This window comes from Sciurus carolinensis, chromosome 12 (genome assembly GCF_902686445.1).
Source record: "Sciurus carolinensis chromosome 12, mSciCar1.2, whole genome shotgun sequence".
Taxonomy (NCBI): Eukaryota; Metazoa; Chordata; class Mammalia; order Rodentia; family Sciuridae; genus Sciurus; species Sciurus carolinensis.
In genome coordinates, this window is record NC_062224.1 from 14,739,030 (window position 1) to 14,756,538 (window position 17,509).

At 51.3% G+C, this 17,509-nt stretch overlaps 1 protein-coding gene across 1 annotated transcript in view; it reads left to right on the forward strand.

Annotated features, from left to right (window-relative positions):
* Positions 1 to 11,730: 11,730 nt before the first annotated feature.
* Gata3 (GATA binding protein 3) overlaps positions 11,731 to 17,509 on the forward strand; it is a 29,430-nt gene continuing 23,651 nt past the window's right edge. Inside the window, exon 1 of the mRNA XM_047520425.1 lies at positions 11,731 to 11,903. The gene's annotated coding sequence lies outside the window, so the exon portion shown is untranslated. The remainder of the gene's footprint in view (positions 11,904 to 17,509) is intronic.

The window sequence follows — 17,509 nt, forward strand, 5'->3', positions numbered from 1 at the left end:
CCAGCTTGCCCCTACCGTGCCTCAGCCATAAGTGTTTCATGTTATTTTACTGAAAAGTGTCCTAGATATAGGAAGGAGAGAGACCAGCTGACTCCAGAGGAAGGCTCACATGCTTGCTTTCTTCCTGGGACTCCCTCTGCCTAGGGTCCATTGTTCTTGGCTGGAAGTCTGCTGAGGGGACTACTAAGGCTCTTCTGAACCGGGTTAGCTCCCCCGCCAGCAGGCAGACAGGCAGAGGATGTCACCTGGTGGATAAGTGCCTTGTCTCAGCATTCTGGGAGTGGGGTGGGGGTGGGATCTCCTCCTGCAGGGAACACCCTGCTGGGTCCAGTGCCATCCGAGTGGTCACGGCAGCCCAGACGACCCGCAAACCTGGACTTGGGGAGGAAAGTTGACAAAAGTTGTCTTTTGGAGCGCCTTCCACCTGCCACCGAGGAGTCTGGCCCACACCTTTAAGCCGCCACACTCTGGCCCTTCCCATCTGGGATTCCCACTAGTATGCTCGGAGCATGAACCAGCTCCATGATCTGCTCCTGACTTGGGGGTACCCATGGCACACGCAATGCAGGTGACCTGGACAGGGCTTCTTTGGGGTGTGCTGCTGGGAGCCAGATGGATGGTGGGAGAAAAGGGCACTACCAGGGTTGTAATGTCATTTGCTGCTCAGGTTCACAGAGACTGCAGGGCCACAGTGGGTCTGCTGCTTCCATTGGGGGCAGGGGAAGGAGGAGTAGGAGGAGAGGTGGAGAGAGAGAGAGAGAGAGAGAGAGAGAGAGAGAGAGAGAGAGAGAGAGAGAGAGAGAGACTGACTGTTTGGCAATGCACTCCTCCAATCCCTGCTACTCTGGAGGCTGAGGCAGGAAGACTGCCAAATGGAGGCTGGCCTCAGTACTTTGGTGAGACCCTATCTTGCAATAAAATATTTTTTTAAAAAGGCTGGGGCATAAATCAAGGGCACAGGAGGTTGGGGAGATGGTGGAGAAGGACAAGGGTGTGGAAGGAAAGGAAAGGAAAAAGGATAGAGGAACGGAGGGAAGAAGGAATTGGGGCACCCTTAAGGGCAAATGGAGACCTTGGTCAAGTGGCCTTCAAAACATCCCTTTTTTCTTTGGACCTTGAAGGCTGGAAACAGAAATCTGTTTGCCCTGTCTGCTTTAATGAAGACTGGTTTCTTGTGATGTCCTTGACGGACTGTCCTTAGATGCTACCGGTTTTCCACATAGCCTAGCCCATGCCCGGGCCACTTTCCCTCCGCTGAGAAACCAACAACCCAATTCATCCGTTTCCCCCAGCACCCCCGGACCCGCCAGAGGGCTGCTCAGGAACCCGCACCGCTCAGACGGTGTTTCCTGACCAACTGGAGAAGGAAACCTAAGAACCGTGCTCTCCTGGCAGGTGGCTCCCCGGCCAGGGCGGCCGCGCGCTAGGCGGCGCCGCAATCCTCCTTCGGGCTTCGCAGTCGCCCCGGGGGCCCTGGACCCTGCGGATCCCAAGGAGGGGAGAAGAAAAGGGATGTGGCGGGCGAGGAGAGGGGAAGGTGTACTCGGAGAAAGTGGGACAAAAGGTGGTTTTATTTTGGAAGGTAAAAGAGAAGGGGAGCCCCCCCACCCCGCCCCAGTTATCCAAGTCTGCGAAGCAGAGGTGGTGGGGCCCGACAAGTGGGTTCCTACTTCTATCCTGAAGGTCCAAGAGGTGTCAAAAAACGACCCCGAAGGACGGGTGGGGCAGTGGACCGACCTTCGCCCCACAGCAGGGGCGGGGGTGACAGCGGTGGAGACCGCCTGCTGTGTCAGTGTGTAACCGAGCCAGCGTCCATGTGCGGCCCATGCACTCCAGGGCAGTTGTTACCCATACAGAGCAGGACAATGACACCCCCCAGTACAAGTGCAAACTAGTTTCTGTGTTGGGGGAAAAAAGAGAATAAAAGTTTAATAAACGTGTGCTGTGTTGTGGATGACTTTGTGACGACCTCTGTTGCAAATGGCCTATGCATGCGGAATAATGGTCTCCTTGCAGAGAGGGAAATAGCTTAGTGCTATCATCGTTGCCTCGGTAACCATCAGAGTCCCCATCTAGCAAGAGAGAAATGAGTTATGAAAAGGCTTGAGTGAAGAAGGGATTAACACATGATCCCAGGGACAGTATGTCAATCAAAATCAACTGAGAAATTACACTGCTCTATTTGAGAATTTCTCCGGAACCGAACGGTAGCGGAGTTGGGTTGGGTGCGTATCTCTCTCTCTCTCTCTCTCTCTGTGTCTCTCTCTCTCCCTCTCTTTTTTTTTAATTTGAGAAAGAAGGGGGAACGTATCATCATGATTGTTCTTCATGACTATCATTGAAAATTACACTGAAGGGAGGGAAAAGCTCACATAAAGGGGGTAATTTAAGAAGACAGGAACCCCCACCCCACCCATGGCATGTCTGGGCACCTTGCTCTTATGCTGCCCTCTGTGTCTGTCGCTATCCCTCCAGCCTCGTGCACCGACCCCCATTCCACCAATCCAGTCCATCCCGACTGAGAGTCTCGGGCCTGGTGCTCTTGCACTTGATACTGGACAGCCCCCGTAATGGTGCTGTGCGGGGCAGGGAGGAAGATGGGGGAAGGACCTTGTGGGCTTGGGTCCCAGTCCTAGGGGACAGTAGCCTTCAAAGCATCTTCTCGCTGGCTGCCTGCCTCCTGGACTCGATTTTCCACTCAGTGTCTGGGAAACAAAGCGAGTCTGGTGCGCATCCCACCCACCCAGCTTGTGAGACCCCCTCCTCCTGTAGGAACTCACGCCCATGCACGCAGATCTTGCCCACGTGACACTCAGAGTCTCAATACAGAAGGGGGAAAAAATAAGACCCCATGCAAAGCGAAGAAGCGGACTTCACTTAATGGAACTCAAACCCGGCATTTGGTGTGGCTGAACTAGCCTCTCTGCCCAGAGATGGCATCTGCTTGGACTTCCGCTCTGGAGCCTGAGTCAGGAATTTTTTTGAAATAAACCTCAATCTGCTCTCCACTCGCCACCCCTCAAAGAGAATCCTCTTTGGGAAACACTTGGGAGGCACAGGACATTGAGGAGGGACCGACTAAGGGATGGGTCTGTTGCAATCCGGGAAGTGGGGCTTCTGGGGGTGTTGACCCCAGAATAGTCACTAGTGCTCCTGGCTATAGGCACTGGAGTTTGGGTAAAGACTTTATAGGTTCTAGAAAGTTCTGTGGCTCTTACAGGAGTCTTTCTGGACAGTGTCTGCAGGCTGGCGGTGGTCCCAAGGGATCCGATTGGGACTTCGGAACCCCGCACCCCCGACCCCGCCACTCCACACACATACCACTTTCTGCTGTAGGGAGTTTGGACCTCATCTTGCCCAACTCCATAACTAGCAGATGGGTAAACTGAGACCTGGAGCTGTTACACTTATTAAAGCCTCACATTGACAGGGCCAGACCCAGAGCCCAGTTTTCTGAACTTCGGTTTAGAAAAGTGGCCCTATTTAAAAGAAAAAAAAAAAAAAATTAAAGGAAATTTAAAGATCTAGAGCGGAAAGCTGGAGATGAAGGAGGGAAGAGGCTGGGCCGTGGATGGGGCTGTCTCCCGGCTCGGACCTGCTGACCCCTTGGCTGCGAGCTGAGGGCTTCCCGCCCTCGCTTCCTTCATTCGTTCACTCGCCCTTCCTCCGGACGCCTGGCCTCGCCCGCAGAGTCCCACACAAGTTTCGAGTCGGGCGCCCCCACGGTTAACTAAATCGCCTTGACCCCGGCGCTATTTGATATTTGCCTCCTTGACACTCATTTAGGAGCTCGCAGCGGTAACGCAGACATTGGACAAGTCCAGCCTGAAACCGAAGCCTTATGAAAGGGGGGAGATGGGGAGAACCTGATAGCTGGAAACTCGTCGTCTCCAAAGGCTTTCGGGACATTTTAGCCCGGCTCCAGGTCCGCGGAGCGCCAGGGTGCCGCCAGTGCGGGTGTAAACGTTAAATGTTAGCTATTTGTTCCGATGATTGGCATGAAAATCGACTCTTTCTTGTCTTCTTTTTTTCCTTCTTCTCCCTCTTTCCTTTCCTTTCTCTCTTTCCCCCTCTGGATTCCCACAAAAACTAACCCAACCCGTGGCTCCTGTAATCTGCGACCCTCCTACACTCAAGTCAGAAAACTGAGTTTGGAGAAAAGTAACAATAACAACCGGGACGAGGCCAGGGGGGTAACTTTTCTGGTTTGGCTCCACTTCTGGAGGTGACAATACACGTCTGCCACTGACTCACTGTCTCCTCTTCTTCTAGGTCCCTTGTAGACTCTCTCTCTCTCTCTCTCTCTCTCTCTCTCTCTCTCTCTCTCCCACCCCACTTAAATGGGGCTGAAAAGAATGAAAAGTGTCGGTAGCATATTAGTAATTCAGCAGTGCTGTGCTCTCTATGAACAAGAGACAAACAGATGGACCGATAAGGGAGTCACCTGATTTCAAAAGTTCCAGTTTCTGCTTAAGGGGAGCAAAACGACAGAGACGTCTTACTCAGAGCAATTACTGCCTCTCCAGAAAGGGAAGCAAGGGCCCACCGTTGAAGCTAGCCACTAGACACTCCCCACACCCTATCCATTCTCTAGCTCCTCACCCAGTCTCCCCTAATCCCACTCCCACATTGTCTAAATAACAACACATTTATCATAGACTCTTCTATTCCGAGAGAGGCGGGTCCTGCAGCTGCCCACCCCCACTGCATCCTAATTCCCCATTCATCTTATTTGTTCTGTCACTACCTATACCTTCTTCCAGTGTAACCTTTTCAAACTCTGATTAGTGAAAGCTTCATTCTCCTCACTCATGATTTTCCCCAAACTCCCTCCCTCCTCCTCTCCCTCCTTCTTAAAAGATTTTGGAGCCGGGAAGATAAGATATGCAATCCTCTATCGGGAGTCCTGTGATATTAAAGATCAAACGTGGCATCAATGGAAGACCAAATGCAGGGGGAAACAAAAGGGGGAGGCTGGGAGATGCTCATCAGCTAATTACAGCTGCAAATATTATGCAAATTTATCTTGGCACAGAAATGGAGAAAGCGAGTTTAAGTGCGGAGATAATGCCGGAAAATTGAATGTTCATCTGGGCATGGGAAACGGCCCACTAGGCTCCACTGGTCTGTCTCATCTAGGGAAGCTCCGTTTTTATACTCCTATCAGATCATCTGCACTTCACTGGTTGGGGCTGAGAAATTAATATTACTTATAATTGATACTTGAAATTCTTGGAGTGATGCGTCATAAGGAGGAGGAAGAGACGAAGACAGGAAAAGGGAGAAGGGGAAAGGGAGAAAGGAGAAAGAGAGGGAAGCCATGTAACATCATTCAGTATACAGAATTGGAAGTAGAAGTTGAAGTTCATTGTAATAAGGACAAAGTGATCTGAAAGATAAAGGGGAAACCTCCCAGAAAATTAGGTGTCTCTCTCTACTACCGTCTAAAATCTGATATAGCTTTAAAATAAAAATTCAAGTTAAAAAATCTGTAATTAGTTGGCTGCCTCTTTTGCTTGAGAATATAAGACAGGCTCAGACGTTGAGACTTGAACTTGAGATAGATGGGAACGGTGGGAAACCCCAGGAGAGGAAAACTTCAGGACACAAAGGGCATGACCACCCTAGGACTCTTGTAGATCCAAGCAGAGAAGGAAGGATGCTCTTTCTGTAATAGAACCTCCTCATCCCTTCCTCTGCCCTAGCCTCCATTTCTCCACCTTTATTGGTCCAAGTCAACATTCTTCAGTCTACTCAAGAACTGTCTGGGAAATCACAGTCCCAGGAAACAAAACTCTAGATCCTCACGCTTCAAGAAGAAAACATTCTTACATCTAGGGGAGAAGAGAAAAAAAGGAACTACAGTAAACAGAAAGTAATTATGAAGGAGGAGAAGGACAAGGAGGAGGGGGAGGGGGAGGAGGAGGAGGAGAAGAAGATGATGATGAAGAAGAAGAAGAAGAAGAAGAAGAAGAAGAAGAAGAAGAAGAAGAATCCTCCCACCTCCCAGTACAAAATCTACTGCAACCTAAAAAAAAAATGTGGAGAAATCAGACAAGCAGTATTCAGGTGCAAGCTATCCAATTACCAAGAAATTATGATCTGACGTCAGGAAGAACAATTGAAGAGCGAATATGTATGAATCCCCTCTCACTAGTTTGCATATTCTCAACGATTGTTTAATCCAAGCAACCAGAAAGTAATCAACAGGCACAAAAAGCTTAAAGAGCAAATTACCAAGGACTCCTGCCCCTTCTCCTTCCCTAAACTGGGATGTTGCTAATGTTGTTAGACTCTGGGAGGGGAGTGCAGGTTCAGCCTTAGATTCTGAAATCTGTCCTCTAAGAGACCAGTAAAGCCTGTTGCGTTTAGATGGCTTTTGTTCTTTTGGTATTAGGATGAAAGACAAAAGAAACAAAAATGCCAATTATTGAAACTAATTAGCCATTAAATGAGATGTGTGTCCTCTTCTCTCTAATGGAAGGAAGTTGAGAGAAGGTGGGAGCCAACTGGGAGAACCCACCCAATCTTTCTCTCTTAAAAAAAAAAATCTGTGTAAATTCTTCATGTGTTAACAAAGTCAGCAGAGCTGAATATATATGTAATATAATATTTATGCACTTTTATAAACAAGAGTAATGAATATCCAGAAAACCTGGAATTGATTTTTTTTCTTATTTACTTGGAATGGGGCTGGAGTGGTTAACTGAGGGAGGAGTTGTGTGGGGGTGAGAGAGACGGTGAGGAGAGAGAAAATCTCAGAAAAATTAACATTATTGGTATCTTTCTATATAAAGATGCAAATGGCATTTTATCTTAACTTGGCCCTGCGCTTTAGACAGTGTTTATGATTAATTATCTCCTTTTTCATAAAAATAAATCGTGTTAAAAATTAGGATCTCGGCACTGGGGAGAAACTAAGCGCTGGTTTCAGGTCGATCTTGTTAATTTCAGCCTGAAATTGACACACTAATTAAAGAGCAGCGTGGTAAAGCACGAGCAGGCAAGATTATACCCAGCTCTTTTTTTTTTTTTTTTATCAGATCTACCTTATATTTTCCCAATTAAAAACTGCAAAAAGCAGTTTCATTGCCCCGGGATAAAAAATAAGGGCCCCCTTTTCACAACGTTGGCCATCACTTTCTACCATCAGATTCATTGTGATGTATTAGATGCAATAAATTATCCCATGTAACAAAACATTGGGAGCTGAAAGGCAGATAATCTGGAAAGCAGAGATAAGGATTCATTATTCCAAATCATTATGAATCCAACGTTGCCTCTGACTTCTTTCTTAATCAGCTCCTCTGATCCTGGATATGTGAGCAGCACAGATAAGGAAAGAGTCGTTTATAATTCTCCACCTCGTCTAATATTTTAAAATAAAGTCAGAGGCAAGAAAACGCCATAAAACACTGGTGAGCAGGCAAGCGCCGAATGAAAAATCACTTCCATGTTATTATATCCACAGTAAGATTTAATTAAAATTCTCCACGTCCACGTGCTTTATTTTCAGATAGGATTTTTTCCCATCACGTAATAATTGATAGGAATTTGCAAACGGGGCTATTTATTTAGGGCGCCTGGGTGGAATAGGTCTGATTTTTTTTTTTTCATTTCCAGTCATTGCTGTGGAAACTTTCATTTGATTTGTCCATAGTTTCATACTGTCCAGGGCCCCACTGCCACCTGCCCCCAGTCAGGCCATAGTTCTTGATTAGGAAAACATAGTCACAGTCCTAAAAGTTGAGGTTAATAAAAATGTTCTATTAAAAGAAAAAAAGGAAGGGGGAAAAAATGAAAAAATGCCTTAGCTCCTTTAAACCTCCCCAATTGCCCCTCCCCTGCATGTTTATAATAAACTAAATATCTATGAATGGGATTGAAAGATTAGAACTTTGGAACCAAGGCTAATATTTGAGTATGTTCTCATCTGGCAGAATGCACTTTAAAGACTCAGATCAATCTGAGAATATATGAGGAAGGTTTTAAAAATTGCAAAGGGGTTGATGCTGACAACTGCGGGGGAGAAAGAAAGATATTTCCTGTTTTAGGGAAAATAAATGGTATATCAGGAACCCGGAAGAATAAATACAAATACATTACGAATATGGGTCCCCCCCCCAACCATACATAGAACACTCGAAGTGGCCACACATTCTTAGAGAGACAGGAGATTCTACCAGTGATTATTTCTTCCTACGGGGTCTCCTTTTCCTTTATCTAACAGGTGAACTTTATATCTCCATGGCCATCGCAAAGATCTGGACACTGTGCTTCTATTAACTATTAGTCATTCACTGATCCATCTGCTACCTGCATATGCCTAGTGACTTTATTTTTAAAGTCCAATTAAATGCCTTAGTTTGTAGCCTGGGAAAACTTGCTGATCACACCGTGGGATTTAGAGCAGTTGATGATGGTGACAGTAAAGATGCAGGAAGAGTCTCAAAACCAGGTTCTGTTTCCAGGCCCAGGAGACTCAGTCCGTCTCCCTAGCTGGGTCAACTCTGAATCAGTCGGAGACGGACGATTCCCCCGCCCAGGGGTAAGTGGTTAAAAGGCTAGCTGTAGGTGAGGGGAAATGGGGTCTGGGAGATCCGAAGCAGGTTATATGGGCATGGAGGGCAGGGAAAGGTGACCAGTACTGCAACCTCGTGCACCCTCCGTATTTGTGTGGCCAAGAGCTGTGTCCTACCTCCAGCTGATTCTCCAGGTGTCCTCTCAACACAAAAACTCCCCAGGGAAAAGATTCACTAAAATCCTGGAAGTGGAACCACCCGGTCAGCTCAGAGGGGTTAGGTTAGTGCCACCTCTGCGCCACCCAGGCTCTGTTTCTCAAATGCCAGAGTGTCAGTTTGTTCTTCCCCAGCCCTCTCTCTCACCCACAGGTGTATCTATGCACAGACTGGAATCACGAATCAGCCAGCCAGAGTGGGAGCTTTTAACATTCAGAAAGCGACTTATAGCTTCATTAAAGCAATATCTTTGCAGTGTGCCAGGCGGATGTCCACGGATCGGGAATAAATCTTCAGTCCCTCTGCCGAGGAAGTGTGACTAAGCGACTGGAGCGTGTCCCTCACTTTGTTTACTTCTCAGAATAAATTCTCTCCTTTCTCTAGCCCACTTCCTCCCTACCCTCAAATCTCCCCAAATTCTCCTGGAATAATCCTTCCCAATTAGCAGCATTTCCAACCTTAAGTTCACCAAGATAGCAAAGACACGTCCAGCTGACTGAATCTTACCCCGCCTGACCATTACATTGAAAAGTAATTCCATTTTTATGAAGTCCTTTGGATTTTCTTCTTAAAGTCTGAGTTTCTCTGGCAGATAAAGGTAGAATTGGGGTGGCAGGGGAGCCGTGAGTATGCGGTCACATTTCACAACCCCTCACCACTTTAGACTTGGAGACAAGAAAGTGCCGGCGTCAGCAGAAAAGGAACGAGGAGCAAGGCCGCCAGACCGACGGGAACCAGGGGAGGAAAGGTCGTCGGTCCGCGGTCGGGTGGTGGTGGGGACAGGGTGGCTGGGTAGTATGGGAGGGATGGGAGAGGAAAGAAGGAAGTTCGCCTTGGGTCGGAGAAGATGCAGCCGCAGGACCCAGATTCCAAGGGGAAAATGTTTTACCGTTAGAGGCGAACAAGAGGGATGGGGAGAGGGAGAATGGGAAACTTGAAGGGGACAAGAAACCGGAGAGGAAAGCTTGGAGAAAAGACACAAATGGGCCCCACCGCTTGCTGGACGGCGGGTTGGAGGAGAGCTAACGCCCGGGGCCAAAGACCATTGTAACCACTTGGGTGGCAGCTCAGTCCCTCCCTGGGTCTCTGCCCTAGTTCCCATCAGGCAGCTTGCTACAAGGAAAGTGTCAGTGTCAGGACCTTCTGGGGGTCCGGGATGCCAGCGACACTCCTGTTCCCAGGGTCCGAGCCCTTCCTGGCACTGTCCAGGCAGCCCCCAGGTGCGCGGGGGCAACAGGTTGGGCGCAAGCTGCCAAGAGTGTGGACTTCTTTCTCTGTCCTCGAAACCCACTGAAGAACGTGGCTCTGCCACTTAGCGGCGGAAGGCGGGAGGGACAGAGCAGGAGCGTGGAGGAGGGGCTGCGTTCGGGAAGACCGGAGGGCGGGGGGGGGGTTCTCCCTAAGAGGCAGGGAGACCCCCTTCTCTTCTCCTGGCCAGCTTAGCAAGGGACACACTGCGATCGCCCACTTGGGGCTTAAACCTTCCCCGAGGGCGCTGCCGTCTGGCTGGTGGGGTGAGTGAGTGGAAGGGGGTCTCGGGATTATGGGGCTAGTAACAGGCCTCGGACCCAACCAAAGGGGACAAGAATCCCCATCGCGGACTGTTGCTGCCCTCTCCGCAAAGTGGCATCGCCAGGCACGGTTCCCTCCTCCCAGCCCGCCCCAGCGCTAGCCCTCGCCCGGCTCCCGGCTCTCCTCGGCCCTCCCAGCCTTCTCTCCTCCGGCCTCGGCCCACCTCCATCCACACCACCAATTCTCCAGGAGCCGCTGGCCAATTGCCTGTCCTCCCGGCAGGGAATGGCCACCCCCAAACACGTTGCCCTATGAAACTGGGCAACTCCTTCCTACCCAATTGGTTGGAGCACGCGAAACTTCTGGACTTCCTGGCCCAGCCATGGTCAAATTTTGTTTTATTTCTCCCCAAAGATTGATTTATTTTTAAAGTCAGTCTCCATATTCTTATTGTATAAATATTGTGAAGGGAAAACTCTACCTGTCAAAACAAATGGACCCTGACCTTTCTACCCCAATGTTTATGGAGTTTCATTTTACTCTTGCTGAAACTTATTCATGACAGATTCTCTCCGTGGATGATTTTGACCTCCTCGCCACTGGGGTAGGGATAGTCAAGGGGTGGGGGCGGGGCTTGAAGGGGAGGGCTGTAGTATGCTGGGCTCTGCGAAGCCACATAGGACGATTTTCCTTCAAACATTTATCTCTGGACGCTGCTGATTCCTGCTCCCTTATCTCACTTTCCTTGAATGTAGATTTCCCCCTAGATGGCTTCTTAAAAAGAGCCGGGGCTCCTAGGGAGATTCCTCCCCAATCCCCTGGCTCCTGTGCCCATGGATATCCCTACCTCCAAATATTCTTCTGCCCGCCAGGGAAAGGGTCAGGGGAGCAGCCAGGCCAAGTCTCAGAAAGTCCTGCTTCTAACTTTTATAAACCAGCTGCAGCCAAAGAGAGATGAAGGTAGACTCCAGGCATTCTGGAGGTATCCCAATCGACAGAACCATGGAAAGGGAGAGGGAAAGTCCTGTGAGGCAGAAGCGCTAGTTTGCTGGCCCTGCTAATGATTGTCACCAGCTGTAACCTTCGTCGTTTGCACTGGGTCCCCACTTACTCCAAAGTTGGGAAGAAAATGACCAAAATGTGTTTATATCTTTAATAATGACCCAGTCAACGCTACTGATGACATTTATAGTGTTAATTGCAACCTCCCCAGAAGACAGTGGGCTGGCTCTGTAGGCGCCAGGGACAGGTCGCATTTCAGGCAGTCTTTCTTGCCCGCCTCCCCCGCCCCCCCATATCTCTCGGTTTCACACACCCCTGATGTGCGGTTTGCATGTTTGCAAAAGGGGGTGAAATTCATTCCCTCCTTCTTTCTTCTTCCCTCCCTCCTTTTCCCCCTTCGCAACCCGGAAGAGCTCCGCTCTCTACAGTGAGCATGGGAAGGAGGAGGGGAGGGGGCTCCTAGGAAGGGTGCACATCACCCAGGTTTTACCTCTCGCTGGAAGCCCGCCTGAGATGCGGTAAGCAGTTCCAGCGGCGAGGGCGGCAGCGGCGGCCACTGTGGCGAACGCTGCCTGTCACTTCTGCCTTCAGATCTCCGGCAAGTGGGGGGAAAAATAAAAAACAGCTGGCTCTCGGGAACAAGCTGCCCAGGTCAGTGAACATAGCTCTCTACCCTCTCTAACTCTCTATTCCCTCTCCCTGCTCCACGTGGAGAGAATTAGGAGGAGGTCCTGGAAGAAAGTGAACTAGACCCCAGTCCTTATTGTTCTTTCTGGTCACTGGAAATGTTGAGCTTTCTGCGGTGACCTTGGACGAGCATGTGTGTGAATGCGTGTGCCTGTGCCCTTGTTTGGAGAAAAAGAGTAGAACTAGGAATGCAAAGAAAAACGGAACAGAAAAATAAGAGTTGGTGGGAATGGTTTTCCGCTGCAGGGAGGGCGGAGGATTAGAGAAAAGCCGTTTTGCCCAGGAACCTTCTCCCAAGGTGGCTGCAGTGTCCAAGTGTCAATTTCATGTTTATTTTCCTCTGCTTACAAGTGTATGTTGAGCTCATTGTCTCTGCATATAATTAAAGAAACAGATGTGCACTCCACGATAAAGTTGGAGCCCAGATGTGAGAGCATCTGGCATCGTCTTGGGGAGCTGGTGGTCGGGAGGCACCTTTGCTTTCAAAAGCACCCTCAGGTGGGTGAGAAAACCGCAGCTTCCTGGAGAGGATAACCAGGGTTGTAAGGAGCAGGAGGGTCATGGGGACAAGATTTGGAGTCTCTCCCAGGACCCTGGACCAACAGACTTGCCAGACATCCCTGAGTTAGTTCCCCACAAAGACAGATAATGATAAACTCTAAGGAAAGTCTAGTGAATCTGGGCAGGACAGTTTCTTTTATACATGTGATTTCTCCCTCTTAGATACTGCAGGGTGCATGAAGAAACCGACACTGACGATTCTGTCCAGGGCAGGGGGTGGAAGTGAGTCTAACTGCAGCATCTCCCCTCGGTTTGGGTTTGGCTCCCATGTTTGCTGGTCCTTTTCTCCTCCCCCAGGGCCCACATTCACTAGGACCCTGGGGTAATGTGTGGGAGACTGAGAACTTTGAAGTTCTCACTGAAATAGCATTTCAGAGGCCCTTCTATCCTTTTTCTGTTGCTTCAGAAAAGGTTGTGGTGGTGGGTTATTCCTCTGGTTGACAGACTACAGTCCAGCTGCCAGGCAGGTTGAGTGCATCCAGGTGTCTGTAAATGAGATGCTTTGGGGGTGGGGGTCCATCTTGCTCTTCCTGGGGAGGGAGCTTACTATTAAATTTGTATGCCACTCAGAAGAATAGAATTGTTTCCTGCTGGTTTGAACCCAGGTTGGGATGGAGTGTCAGTGCAGGCAGACCAAGACCCAAGTGGGTGTCCGGTGGCATGGGCTCTGCTTATTGACTGATTCCCACAGTGGGATCAAGCAGAAGACTCAGCTTCTAGTTTTATTCAAGCCAGTCATTCTGCAAGGTCTAAGGTTCCTGGCCTGAGAAGGCAGCTGGGCTTGGAATATGTGAATGAGTGGCCGGGGTCTGTAGCTCACCCTCTATCCTACCCAAGCTGCCTCTGCCAGCTATTCTATTCCCACCAAAAGCCTGGACACAGGGCAATGTGCATCTTTCTTTCTTTATTATTTTCACTCCAACTTCTTGCATACGATGTGAATGGGGGTCAGGCAGAAGTGCAGTGGAGGAGAGCCAGGGCTCCTGGGCACTCATTGGTAGAGTCCTTCAGTTGGGATGCCCAGCAGCCCAGAGCTACACTGCGAACCTTGGGAAGGGGCAGGTACACAGGAGCCAGATGGCTGAGACCCCTTCTGGCAATTTGTGTCCAGAAATTGTAGAAGGTGGCAAAGAATTAGGGACCCTGAAAGCTTACGTGGGGCCAAATAAAAAGCCTTCTATGTTCTCTAGTACTGGGTTATTTTTAACCTTTTCTAAGCTGCACTGTAATATCACATGCTTGATGGCTTAGCCATTTTAAACATAAGTGTACATTTCTCTCCTGCTTCTGTCTTTGTGTGCAAATCAAATATTTCTGATCTTTTTTTTTTTTCTTCATGATTGGTATAACCAGAGAGAGGTTTTGCAACAGGAGGGGAGCAAGTCACGGGAGACCCCATGTTTGGCTGCTGGGTCAACTGGGACTGGGGGTGCTGTTGCTTGGGTGCGGCCTCAGGATAAGAAAAACAAAAAACAAAAAAACAGTTGCCAAGTCCCCTGGTCATGGTCCCCATATTGCTCGTCGCTGAGGGTCTGCAGCACTAGTGAAGAATAGAAGTGTGTGTCTAGTTGGTGTTTTATTTTATATAACAAATTGCTGGAGATCCACGAGGTGGCAGGCGGTGGAGAGTCAAGCACGAGCCAGGGTTCTAGCTGGAAGAGACCGCCGGCCGAGGACAGCCCCCGGCCAGGCGAGGGCCAGGCGAAGGACCTGAGAAGGCTTCCTTTTTTGCACCTCTGAGCGGGGCGGATTCGTGGCTTTTACTATGGGGTCTTCAGCACTCCGAAGTCAGGAACGATTAGTGGTTTTAAAAGCCTCCCTCTGCTGTCTGCTGGATCTGACCCGCACCACGCTCCCCATTTCCCTTACCCATGCTGTGAACACCACTCCCCGCTTTGACGCCCATGGTCGATTGTCTGGCAACAATCCCATTCCGGTTCCTCAGGCTAATCTAGGGGAGTAAAAAAACAATATTCCTAGATAAAGCCCACCTGCAATGCCAAGCTGGAGCGGTCCAAGGAGAGTCGGCGAGTCTAGCGCAGAGGATTGTGTCTGGCTAGTGGCTTTGAGGATGTGACCGCGAAGTGGTGGACGACCAGCTGGGAAGGCGGGAGGTCAAGGGGAGTGGGACAGGCCTAAGCCCCACGGGCACCCCTTTTCACCCGAAAAATGCTAGGACCTGGTGTCCCAGGCACTCAAATGGTGAATCCCATCGCCTGGATCGCTTTTCCTGGGCTCTGGGACTGGAATTGGGTGCTTCAGCGGTTCGGTCTGAGTATCCTCCTGGGGGGAGAGTCTAGCAGCAGCGAGTCCCTGGCTAGAATCAGTGATGCCGTGGGCGGCAGGGCAAGCGGCCTGCGACCGGGGAGATAGGCGTCGCCACGCTGGGCCACCCCCATCCTTCCTCTCCTGGGGCTGTCACCTGTCCTCCAAACCGCCAAGGCCAGGAGGTTGGGCGAGCTGGGAGGTTCACTCTTCCTCCAGGGTGACTCGAATTCCTTTCAAATCACTCTTAAGGGGAGCTCTTTCTCTCCTACCCAACCCCGGGGGTTCCCCTCGATAACACGCCCCCCCTCACGCGTGCATTGTTAAACCCGAAAGCAGAAATCCCCTGTCTTCTCCCGGCCGTGTTCCCTTTCCGCTACATCCCTACCTACCCAAATGTTATCTAGCTACCATCAGGGGTTTTCTCAACCCGTGGAAAGGTGGTAGTGGCGGAGGGAGGACTGGGATCCCTCGAAGCAGGAGGCCCCTGCCGGGGCTGGGGCTGGGGGCGGAGTGCGAGGGGAAATCTCCGAGCACATCTCTTCTCTCTTTGACTCTCCACTGCTCGCTCGCCGCTCCTCCTGGCCTGGGCGGGTTTCCTTCCGAGTTTTAAACGGTGATAGATGAATGAAAAGAAATAGTAAATCGAACCATATACACCCCGAAATTGGTGGTTCATTTCATAGGGAATGTAGACGCCAGACCCTGGGCGGGTAGGCATGGGAGCCAGGAAGAGAGTTGCGCATGCAGAGTTCTCTCCGCCCGAGTTCCTAGGGGTTTTCCCCCTCGGACGCTTCCTTCTCCCGCATGTTCCCATTGCCAGAGTGTTCTGGGTCCTTCTCTACATTCCAAGTCTCCCGCTCCCTGGGTTCTATTCGAAAAAAGGCAACGTTGCCGAGCCGGAATTCTCAGCCAGTTTTGTCCACTGTCGGCTGGCTGCTTTCTCATCATTTTGTTTTTGTTTCCCACTCTGCATTTCAGTTTATGCGGGAAAGAGAAAGGGAGCCTGGGTGGGAACTGCAGTGACACATAATATATATTTAACCTGCGCGGTTCACCGGTGCCGCGCCGGAGCGGGCTCCCCAGCGGCTTTGCCAGCGCAGCCTGGCCCCGCAGTGGCGCCTTGGGCAGTGTCCCCGGCGTAACCCTCCCGCCCGGCAGCCGGAGAGCTGTTTATACAGCTTTACCTGTGCTATTCTCGTATCCAGTAAAAATCCTCGCCCGGCCACGGTAACCTAATCCGGGGGCCGAGCCGGAGGAGGGGGCAGTGAGGCTGGCTCCGGTGAGGAGGGAGGTGTGTTCCTCGCCACAAGCAGGGGTCTCTCCTTTGCTCCTCCTCCTCGAATAGGGAAGGAAATTCGGACACGGTTCGGGTGACCGAGCGGGGACCCAAGGCACAGGGGAAAGGAAGCCTGCTTCCACGGCTCAGTCCTCTCGGCCCTTCTCTAACAGGCATTGGGGATCGGCGCGCGGCTCCTGCAGCTGAGACGCACGCTGCCAGAAGGCACTGCGGTCTCAGGGGCTCCTGACAGGGGCTAGCGAGGCTGGGGACCGGCTTCTCGCGTGGCCTGGCTCAGGTTGTTCTTGCCCCGGTCTCCCCTTGATAGCTCCCACGCCTAAGACAAAACAGGCAAAGAAAAGGACCCGCACCTCCCCAACCAGACCTTCCCTCCTAGGCAGCTTGGCCAGTCTTCCCGAGTGCCCTGATCTTGGCTGCAGCCGGCGCAAGGAATCAAATTAAATGCCTCTTGGTGGTTATTGTTTCTTGCTAATTGTTCCAACAATGGCCACTGTTAAAATTTGAGACACCCAATTAAAGGCCTCGCCGGGCTGCCGGCTGTTCCCGGCAAAGCACAGGGCCCGGGCCTGAGGTCTGCAGACTGCGGGGCCGCGAACCCCGCTGGTGAGGGGCGCCGGCGCCGGCCTCGACACCTCTGGCCTCCACTTCCTCTCCAGACTCTCAGCGACCACGGCCGCTTCACACCATTTTTATTGACTGATCGTAGGCAAGGAAGATTGATCGAGCTGGAATGGGCAGGGACTTCTCCCCCAGCTCTCCGGCTCGCCAGGGTCGGGGACTGTGCTCCAGCTTCTGGTCTTTGGTACCGCTCTGCGCCGTCCCCGCCCCCCAGCCTCGCAGGTTCCCGGCTTCTTTTCAGTCTTTAACAGCGCGGCCGGGTCCGCCCAGGCCGGCGCCGCGGCTCCAGGGGGAGGGACGCGGCGGCGCGGCCCGGCTCCGCTTCTTTCTCCCGCCTGCAAATATTTGCTGCCTCGCTGGAAATCCGACTATTTCGCGCGCACTCGGCTTGCAAAGTCCTTAAGTAAACACGCTCAAATGACCGCCCCGGGCGGTCTGAGGCACGCTCACTACCCCAGCACGGGATTAGTAACTTTAGGACTTCGACCCGGAGGCTTGGCTTTGCTGATTACCCTCGGTGGGCAGCGCTCCCGCCCCAGGGCAGTTTCTTCCCGCATCTCGGCCCCGCGGAGCTCGCCCGGACGCGCCAGTACCCAGGCTCCGGTGGCTGAGTGGGTTTCCGTTTTGGGGGTCCGCATCCCCAGGGCTGAGGTCGCGGAACCCGCTCCACTGGCTTGCGCTAGGGCCTTCGGCTTCTGCGGGAGACTGTTTTCCCACTTCCACCCGGATAGGGTCTCTGCGCCCCTAAGAGGGCGGGTGGGAGGAACTTGCATATGGACATGTGTTGAGGGGGGGGGGTGTCCCAGTTTACCCCAACCAAGAATAG